The 11154-nt window shown below is 33.3% G+C and overlaps 1 long non-coding RNA gene across 1 annotated transcript; it reads left to right on the top strand.

Annotated features, from left to right (window-relative positions):
• The first annotated feature begins 645 nt into the window (after positions 1-645).
• On the top strand, positions 646-3859 carry LOC143059179 (uncharacterized). Its single transcript, XR_012973416.1, has 3 exons — positions 646-1493; positions 2178-2306; positions 3691-3859. It is a non-coding gene; the product is annotated as an uncharacterized LOC143059179 (long non-coding RNA).
• Positions 3860-11154: the final 7295 nt, after the last annotated feature.

Here is an 11154-nt window from a genome sequence, read left to right as displayed (position 1 = left end):
CATTTAATTTTTCAATAAATTTCTTTCTACTTAAGTTTAGAAATATACTTGAAATTTAAGGCAAATTATACTACAAGTTTGTCAGAAATTACTGAATTGCTTCGATTTGAAAATTAATTCACATTGAAGTAAATTTACAATACAATATATTTCAAGCGTCCGTGTACATTTACGCCAAACATTTTTCATTTTTAAATGAAAAAGAAATTTTGAAATTGCTCTGCAAATTTTAAAGGTAGTTGGTTTGAAAAATGTAACAAAAATCTATTGAAATCACTTTCAAAAAAACATTTTCTCTATGATATTTGAAATTTGTTTGTTTCATGAAATTATATTTTTGATTTTACGAAGATATTGAAACAAACCACAATAAGTTTGTGTTAAAAATGATTTTATTTTGTCAAAAGTTTAAATATATCAAAACATTTGTATTTTCTTGTTTTAGAAAACAAACCATATTTCAATCTCATTCTTTAAAGCAAATATTGAAATTGCTGACCTTTAGCATTTTTCAATTTTACTTGAAATATTGAAAAATGAAAAATGCTCTAACATGGAGCATTTTTCAATTTGACTTACAATATTGAAAAATGAAAAATGCTCCAACGTTGAGCATTTTTCAATTTGACTTACAATATTGAAAAATGAAAAATGCTCCAACGTTGAGCATTTTTCAATTTGACTTACAATATTGAAAAATGAAAAATGCTCCAACGTTGAGCATTTTTCAATTTGACTTACAATATTGAAAATTGAAAATGTCCATTTTTCATTTTTCATTTTACTGTGCAATATTCAAATTTGAAAAATGTTTCAATCGGCTTCATTCTTTAAATATCTAATAATGCGAAAGAAATGTAATTTGTTTCAGTATAGGTGTTTTCTTTTTTCTTGTTAAAGCGCACTATCTTGAAGATCTTTTTATGGTGTGTGTGTGTGAGAGAGAGAGAACTGTGTGTGGTATCAACTAATTACGAACAAGATTGGTAAACTGACAAGTACGGTAATGACCACAATTTTTTTTTCTCTTCTTTTTCTCTCTATATATAGCGGTCTTTATAGCTACATGCATGTTTATATCTAGCTTTCGATCTATCGATCTGTAATTCATTGTATCTATATATCTGTCTATCTATCTGATTTTTATGTATCTTCGTCTTTTCTGGAATTATCGGGGTTGAAATCTTAAATTTAGTTCTCTCGAAGTGAAGAAGTCACCTGTTGACATACATGTAGGGCCTACATGTTGTAAGAATTAGAGATTTTTATAGTTAGAAAGAATGGAAGAACTTTTAGACCATCGATGTTTGATTCAACAAATGATAGTTGACGGAAGAACACACCAAGACATTTCTCAACACTTGACTTCTTTAGGAATCAAGCATGCATCGGCGCGAACAATAAGCCGTTTTTGTTCTGAACATAGAATTACTAGGCGATGCGGAGTAGACCAAGGAGCATTAAACAATATCGTGGCTGAATGTGTCAAACATGTAAGAAGAGAAGAGTAAATAATAGATATTAGAAATTGGCCATGTCAGTTTCTGTACATGTTCAAGGAGGATGGTGGAGTAGGGTGGGGAGGGATGTTTGTAGATGTTGCATTATTTCTATTACTGCGGTAGTATTTGTTTTCAAATTTGTATACTTGTATAAGAATATTTTCTGCATTGTACAGCATTTCCTATTTTGGAATCTGTTAAATACAAAGTTTTTTTAACCAAGTTTATAATATTCACAATTCTCTGTCGCAGAATATCAAATAAGCATCATCTTAGGAAAGAGAATAAATTTAACTTGAATGCATGTAGGTGTGGTAAATGTATATTTCGAAGGATAAATAACTTCTTATATTTACTTGTACCGAAAAAAAAGTGTAGCAAAGAATATATCAAAATTATGTTCCCATGACGTTCTGTTTTATGTACATTCTATTATCTTTTATTCAATATGATTTTACATCATTAATATGTCAAAGCAAAACGATTGTTATAGGACAAATATTTCGACACAAAAAGGGGGTCTCAGTCAGTGACAATCTTCTTTTGAATGCAAAAAAACCAAACAAAAAAAAAAAACAGGTTGACACAGTTCGGGACAAACGTATTTCAAAAGTAGTTAATTTAAAAGTAGTTACATTTAAAATATGATATGCGCATAGTGTGTGTTATTTTCAGGTTGGACCCACATACGGTCGGAAAATGATGACAGGCCATCTGTCAAGCAGAGGAATCAACGTGTCTGAGGCGAGAGTTGGTAGAGCATTAGCGACAGTTAATCCTCTCTACCATCATTTACGACAACAGGTATAGGAACTAATTTATATCACAATTATATGCTAGGTTTGACTTAATTTTGTGAGGACTCAAAACTGTCGTTCCTTCTTCTCGCATTGGTAAGTGAGGAAACCCCGGCGTTCATAACACTCTCCAAATCACACAATATTTTTATAAGACCTGATTCCAGATTTATTGATTTGTTTTATTTCACTTCCTCCTTTATTCCTTTTAAATTAAAATTTGAAAGCTACCTTTTATAATGTTTTTCATATTCAAGTATGGTCAACAACGGAAATACATAGTGTGTAACTTCTGCAATGTTGACAGCGTATTATGCATATGGTCGACGCTTTCACAAAACCAAAAACTAAGGGACCAACCCCCCGTTTTTAACTGAATTTAGAAAAAAATTAATTGTAAAATATGGATATATGTTAAATCGATTTCGGATACTAGTAATCAAAACTCGCAGCAATTTCACACCCCTTCCATCCAAAACTATTTGATTTAAGTTTTTTATCCTCCATTCTGTTTTGGAACTGTTACCACGTAACGGTTACCATGATCGGTCATGGATTTTGCGTTTTATTCGGGACGTAAAACATCTCTTTGGAATAGCCTCAATTTTAGTTTGCTAGTCAAAAGAAAGGTCAATAAAAAATAAATATTTAATAGATAAATATTTTGTCATTGTACAAGTATTGTGTGCGTGTGTGTAAAAATTGTCTTCTAGTGAGTTATGTCGCTTTATATATTTATCTTGGTACATTTGTACCGTTCTTCAATACTCCCAAATGACATGACAGAGACTTGAACCCTACAAACATTCTACAACAGTAATTTTCTTTTTCTGTACCTGCCTACTAGTATCCTAATCAATCAATTTGTATAGATTTTTTACTTTTGTGGTCTTTGTCAGTCATAACTTATTTTTTTCATCGGATTATCAAAATGTTGGCCGTGTTTTTCCCTTTCATTTTTTGTTTCGATTTTTGCGTTTGTTCATTCAAATTTCCTATAATAATGATGATAAATTAGACATTATAATAAGTTTATTTCGCTTCCTCCACCTAGTATTCTTTTAGCAACCAACAATCAATTAATCCAGCACTTAATATATGATGGTCCTATCATTTCTTTTTTATAATTTTCATTTCTCAGCAGGGACCGATGTTTTGGAATATCGTTTCATATCATTTTGCAATACGCTTACGGAAGTATAATTGTACAAGGTTAAACTCCATGTAAATGACAGACATGGCATATATATTATACTTAGTAGAATAGCATTCATTACTCTCCTTTGTATGTGACATTATTTAAGAGTTATGGAACTTTAACCACTGTAGGATACATACTAATTACTTTCCCTTGAATTATAAATAAAAAAGATATTCTTTTCTGTTGTCAGAATAGAAACGAGAATTGGACAAAGAGACATCAACCCGACCAAAAAGCAAAATCAGCCCAAGGCCACTAGTGGGTTTTCTATGCAGCGAGAAAATCCCGAACACGGAGTCGTGCTCCAGCTGGCCCCTTTACATAAATCTGTACTAGTTCATCGAAAATTAACATCACATTAAATCTAGAAACATATTGATAAACGTAAATAAAAAAATATGTACAAAACCAACTAAGGCTACCAGCTTCTTCTTTGTTATTATATCATAGTACTTTACTTATTTATTTTTACTGCAAGCGGATGTACTTCCGGTGTGTCTTTCAAATATAACTTGATACTTTCTTAAGGTATATCATTTTTTTCAAACGATTCGGAAGTTGACATAATATAAATATATTTATAGAGATACCTTTCTTCTGTTGAATACAATGTAAGTGCTTCCCAAGAGACTTTTGGTGACGTGTTAAGTTTGGTTGTTATTTCGCTGCCGTGTTATCGACATCTCTTTCTGTTCATATGATCAGTTATATCAAATCGTCGTGTTGAGATGTAATAGAAAAAAAGGTATGAAGAGAACTATCAAGTCAGGGGCTGATCCAGCCATTTTTAAAATGGGGGGTTTCCAACTATATGTCCCCATTCAAATGCATTGAGCGGCCAAAAAAGGGGGGTTCAAACCCTGATTCCCACTCCCCTGTGGATCCGCCAATGATAGTTTTAGTTTTAGAACAGATTCTGCTGAGAATACTAACTTTCAGAAAAAATATGATAAAAATAGCGGTCGATATATTTGACCCAGAATTAATTTTTATATCCATTGCAACTGTACTGACTGATTTTGTAGGCTCAGACACATGATTGTTTATACATGTAGGTTGTTATTCTCTTTATACACAAACTTCGAGCACGCTTGTATCTGTACTATGTGTTTAGCCTTTTTCATAACTTGTTTCTTGGTTTTTTTAGGCCCGTCTAAGACGAGACATATAATGGTATACCGTTGTCTCTCGTCGTCGTCCACACTTCAGACAATAAAAAAAAACACGCTTCTACCATCTTTTATGAAACTTTGTTGAATTGTTTAAATCTATTGAAGTCAGCTCCTTTCTATTCTTACATATTTCAAATTTTTCGTTTCCATGTTATGAAGTTTTATTAAGCCACATGGCGTTTCATGCGCTTGCAGCGCAGCTTTTTCATGATTTATTTTTTTGATGTGTGAAGAATTTTCAACTGATTTTATAAGAAGTTTTGTAATATGCTGTTTATCGCGGTTCAATGTTAAGGGGATGGTTGTGCACCTAAAACGAGTTTAATCACTTCAAGTTCTATATATGCGCCGTAAAATTTTTTTTTTAATGATTTGAATTGTTTTAGATTTTTAAGTTTGGAACATTTTGTAGCTTTGTGATCAGTCAGTGGATACTATAGCGGTATTGGTTTTCCACAATGTTGAAGACTGTTCTATGACTTATACGTGCCAACTTCATCATCATTTATGTGAAAAAAATGTTTCTCCGGCAATCATACCACATGTTTTTTTTTTTATATAAAATCAAGAATAAAACAAACACTAGTATTCGTCAGTTCAGTTATATAATTACAAAGTAAGCACGCCATTCACGAATTGAGTAAATAAATACACGAAGAGCGCAGCGTTAAATATTTTCATATGCCATGCGTAGCTATACATATATACTGAGTGCCAATGAAAACGCAACACTTGGTTTTTCAAAAATAAAATTTACATTAGAAATGATAATCTTGTTCTTGAAAATTATCATCTCCAACAATAGATCGATATCAAACAAAAATGTTTCATTGTCATCTTTCAGACGCTATAGGTAAACGAAACATCCAATGTCAAATCATCAACTCACAGTCCTAACAAAATATGTTACAACCCCGCTGTGAAGCGCAATCTCGACAGCGCCGTGGAATTGATCATCCAGGACGTTTAATGTGATCTCGAGGAATGTTATTCCACTTGTCCCGCAAAGCAAACCCAAGCTAACGTTATGATATTGGTGGTGGTTTCATCGTCTAAACAATGTCCGATCTGATGTAAAATTTGCTCGATCGGACAAAATCGGGCGAAACACATTACTTTTGGCCAAGATGGGTGCCAAATGTCTATGTAACCACCACTGACGGTTTTGGGTACATAATGAATGATTTTTGGTCTACAGAATTCGATGTTTACGCCTGACGGCCGTTTAGATATCGCTAAGGAAAGACTTAGGTGCTCTTTAACAATTTCTGCGCAAATGGTGCTTTACTGAAATTGCTCCAAAGGATCTACCGTGTCCACCATCGAACTCTCGTGACCTTTGGACAGCCATCAGAGTCAATATTGAATTGGTTTAAGACCAAATGTATCGGCCTGGTTGAGCGTTTCTTGCTTTTTGTACCTCGGGATGTGGCTTATCATTAAATGAACTATTTTGGTTGAATTTGTGGATGATTTGGGTTATTGTAGAGGCTACAACTGCAGTCTTCTCGTAATTGTATGCTGTGAAAAGCTTCATTGGAACTGCATGTCGCTGGTTGTCAGAAAGTCCTGGCATTTACTCCGATGTTTTTTGCAGTTTCCTAACAATAAGGACGGGAAAATTCATGACATTTATTTAGCCAAGCTTTGAATGACAAAATCGTGAAAATGGTGCGTATGTTGAAAAGCAGTAAACTCGGTTCATGTCCCTTTCAAAATAACCCTTACTTCACATGTGTTCCAAAAATCACTGAACCGTAAAGTTGTCGTCATTTGTCTTAAAAGTAATTTTAAACCAACTATACAAAGTTCTAATATAAATAAAAATAAAATAATAAGATTTTTTTGACAAACAAAAGTGTTGCGTTTTCATTGGCACTCAGTATATGATTTGTTTATAAATGTACTTGTATCAATTAGTGATGCTTTTTGTACTTGCTTATACCGCAGTCCCATTAGCGGCCACGATCGAATTACGATCTGGGAAAACAATGCCAATTTTGACGATCGTCAGGTCATGGTCGTGGTGCGGTCGCGCGACATTAGGTCGTAGCAGAAGCGTAATGAGAGCGCACTAAGGTAGTGGTAAGATCGCAAAATTTGACCCTGATCTCAATTTCACTGTTCATTGCTCAGTGTTCATTTTTTAGTTTTGGTCTGATTTTCTTAAACTATAAGCAATAGGATAACATTCTATATATGTTGTATGGAAGAATTGTGTAAGCTGCACACTTCTGCCTGCAATGGGTACAGTCCGTGTAACGTAAAAGTTAACAATACGAACGATGCCCGAACCATGTACGGACGATGCCCGAACGATGTACGTACGCTTCCCGAACGGTGTACGAGTGCAAACGAAACGCGGACCGAACGTTGTACGGACGCTGAACGAATGATGTACGAACGAAACCATGTACCATAAACCATACCATAAACGATAACATAAGCGCCCTTTTATCGTATATCCTATGGTTTTGCGTTAATCGTTTAATTTAGCGTATACCGTATCGTTTAGCGTACATCGTTTCGTTTAGCGTATATCGTATCGTTTAGCGTACATCGTTTCTTGGCCTGCATAGTTTCGTTTAGCGTATGTTTTTTTTTAAATATAAAACATGAATTGTGTTCTGTTAAATCTTTTTATATAGGTGATAACATGCGTAAAATTCGGATCAATCAACATTTTTTTTTAAATAGCCTAAGGTATCACCCTTTTTTTTCAAATGAACAATTCAAGTTATTTTAGATGGAAGTCGGAATTAATATAATGTTCTTACAAAAATATATTCCGTGTCTTAAGGTTGACTTTATGTTCAAAAAGATTGTTAAATATTTTTTATGTATTCTCTTTTAGAGCATGTCTTTTAAAATCGACTGAATAGCAGTTTTATCTATATATGTCGTAATTAAACTATTTAGTTTTGTATTATAGATTTTTTTATTCATTTTAAAATCAGACGAAAAAAAACAAAATATTCGAGAAATTTCAAACAAAAACAATTACTCATTATGTGCCTCATCAACTCCAAACATAAATCCCTACCAATGTACAAACGATTGTGTATTATTTTACCTATAAATGCCCTTTACTTTAAACAATCATCAACATAGGCGGATCGAAGGGGAGACCTGGGGGCCCGCCCCCCCTTTCGTAGGAAAAATTTGATCGATTATATAGGGAATCATTGAAGCATGACTGGAACGTCCCCCCCCCCCCTTTTAGGAAAAGTTCTGGATCCGCCACTGATCAACAATTGTCCGGCAAAAAACTAGACTATTTCCTTCTATTCCTGATTTTTCTTATACCATTTTCCTTAATTTTCTTCTACCATTTTCCTCTGTTCTTTATTTTGCCCGTTATACTCTTAGACTTTTCTAATTTTGTATTTTTTATGCCCCACCTACGATAGTAGAGGGGCATTATGTTTTATGGTCTGTGCCTCCGTTCGTCCGTTCGTCCGTCTGTGCGTCCGTTCGTCCGTCTGTGCGTCCGTTCGCTTCAGGTTAAAGTTTTTGGTCAAGATAGTTTTTGAAGAAGTTGAAGTCTAATCAACTTGAAACTTCGTACACATGTTCCCTATGATATGATCTTTCTAATTTTAATTCCAAATTAAAGTTTTGACCCCAATTTCACGGTCCACTGAACATAGAAAATGATAGTGCGAGTGGGGCATCCGTGTACTTGGGACACATTCTTGTTTTTCTTTATTTTCCTGTATTTATACCTCCTTAATTCAGAGCAACCCACCATAAATATACATATGATACACACGGTCTATAGGTCATCGCTTGTGCCGAAATACACATGTTTGCATAACACAGGATGTCCTTGTTCATATTTATTTTAAGTATTGAATGCTTTTTTGTAACTTCATTTGGGTGTAAAAGTGTTGACCGAAGTACATTTTGTAAGAAGCGCAAAAGCGCTTCATTCTAAAATTGTGCGCACGGTCAACGCTTTTACAACCCTATGAAGTTACAAAAAGAAGCATTCAATACTTATAAAAACATTTTTTTAGCTAGGATTATGAAAACACGATTTTTATCAAGTTTTTATTTAATTTACCTGTGCACTCTATTGTGGGACCTCGTGTCATCTTGAATGATACATTTTATTGTGTAATGAAATTGATTAAGGAATAACGCAAGACTGCAGTGCAGCCAATCAGAATAACGTATTATAATTCAATTCAAATCTTTATTGCCATAAAACTACATATTTATAGTATGTGACACAACATATAATGACACACACATCTAATGTTAGTATAACATTGTAAATGTCCTCCTAATGATACATCTAATAGTTGCCACTGGACATTAAACAGCTAACTATAAATTCATCCGTCATATTCTTAGTTTTGTTATAATGTGAAAATCAAACAACATGATGAAACAATAATTATTGCAGATTTTCACTAGGGAAATAATGGGAAATAATTGTAAACAAAACCACTCAATCACATCCCTACGACACAAATTAAAGCCTAGCCTTTTCACATTAAAATACGTTATTTTTATCTACTAGTATTTCAATCTATTCCGAATAATTTCAAACAATTTCAAATCAAACGGTCATTTTTCTTATTTGCCATAAAAAAAACCAATTATTTTCATTTCTTATTTTAAACAGATCGATTGTTTTTCAATGGTCGGTGCCTGTCAGCATTTATAAAACCGTGTTTGCCAGAAAAAAAGCTACATAGAACCGGAAAATAGCAATGTCTTAGAAATACTTCGAGTCCCTACATGTATTTTCTAATTTCTGTTGTAATGTGGTGTAATGCAAAGTGGTAATTCCTGAATAATAATTTGTACCCATCAAGCATCTGGGGTTAATAACAAATCTATGGACAGCAGTCTCTTTTCTTTACTCACAAAGTATTCACCTAAATCATGTTTTATTTATGAAAAATGCTCATTGCTGGCGAATGTTAAACATTGATCTCTAGGTTTTCAATTATTTAGTTGTTAGGTTACTTTCTGATCTCGCAAATCTGACATTTTATGGTCATTATTGTTTTCATCCAATTGCACCAATGCATTCAAAAGATATAAACGCAACACCGTACAAGAGTCGTTATTTTACATAAACTATTAGTATTTTTTTTCTTTAACGAAAACGAAATACGAAACCACTTCTCGCAATTCGCTTTGGGGTTATTGTGCTTGTCTTTTGACAAAATATAGCATTGTTTCAAAAACAAAACGTATACGAGTAATATATAAAACTGATCTAGAGTGAAGAGTTGAGCTAATAAAAGCAAAATGGATAAACATTATTTATGTATGTGCCTGTCCCAAGTCAGGAGCCTGTAATTCAGTGGTTGTCGTTTGCTTATGTGTTACATATTTGTTTTTCGTTAATTTTTTTTTACATAAATAAGGCCGTTAGTTTTCTCGTTTGAATTGTTTTACATTGTCTTATCGGGGCCTTTTATAGCTGACTATGTGGTATGGGCTTTGCTCATTGTTGAAGGCCGTACGGTGACCTATAGTTGTTAATGTCTGTGTCATTTTGGTCTTATGTGGATAGTTGTCTCATTTGCAATCATACCATATCTTCTTTTTTATATAGTAGATGTTTCTAATTTTGAAAACAATATTTCTCTTGCTTCGTTGATAAAAGGGCACTTACAAAATAGTGAATACTATCCTCACCAAGATGACCATAGCTGCTTGCGGTATTGGGTTTAATATTGATAATATTTAAATCTGCATTTGAATAACTGCACCATTTTACTCAACTGCACTGGTATTAAACTGATAACCGTAACTGGAATTGCGACTATCCCAAAATGGCGACGGCAGATATATGTAAAATCTTTACAGCCATTTTTCTCAAATATAGCATGTTTTTGTCAATGGTTAGTCAGCTGCAAGGTTTTTCTATACCATTAAATCGTATTTGAACCGTAACGGTCTAATAGTCTAAGCGCTTTGAAAATTGCCGTTGAAAAATTCTGCCAAGATCTGTTACAGAATAAGGTTGTCAAAGTTGAGAAAAACGCTTGATACTTTTATATACTTTGTGGAAAGATAGAAAAAACACTATAATTTTCGTCAGAACTCAAAGATTCTTCGATATGTCCCATTGTCTTCTGAATACTTTTTAAGATGAACAATTTAAAATTTTTATACCAAACATTTAAAATTTTACTCGGCGTTTATAAATAGCATTGAAAGTACAACATCTTATAAATGATAATCATTGATAAAATTAATGTAAATGAGCCACTCTTTCACAGGTTGACATGGAATATGTTCGTTATTTGATTTAACGAGTTTAACAATCGAAACCCCTGCAATATCGTCTTATGACAAGCACGAAAAATGGCAAACCTAAACTTTCAACAGCGGACAATGATTTCTGATTATACGATATTCTTGCAATGGATATTTTAAATGCAATGCAGAACTTATCAAGTAAGACATTTCTTATCCCTTTTCAAATATGAAGTCACATGCACGAAAAAGTTTGT

This window comes from Mytilus galloprovincialis, chromosome 14 (genome assembly GCF_965363235.1).
Source record: "Mytilus galloprovincialis chromosome 14, xbMytGall1.hap1.1, whole genome shotgun sequence".
NCBI classification, from domain to species: domain Eukaryota; kingdom Metazoa; phylum Mollusca; class Bivalvia; order Mytilida; family Mytilidae; genus Mytilus; species Mytilus galloprovincialis.
The sequence above is the reverse complement of the archived record's forward strand: the minus strand, read 5'-3'. Positions and strand labels throughout refer to the sequence as shown.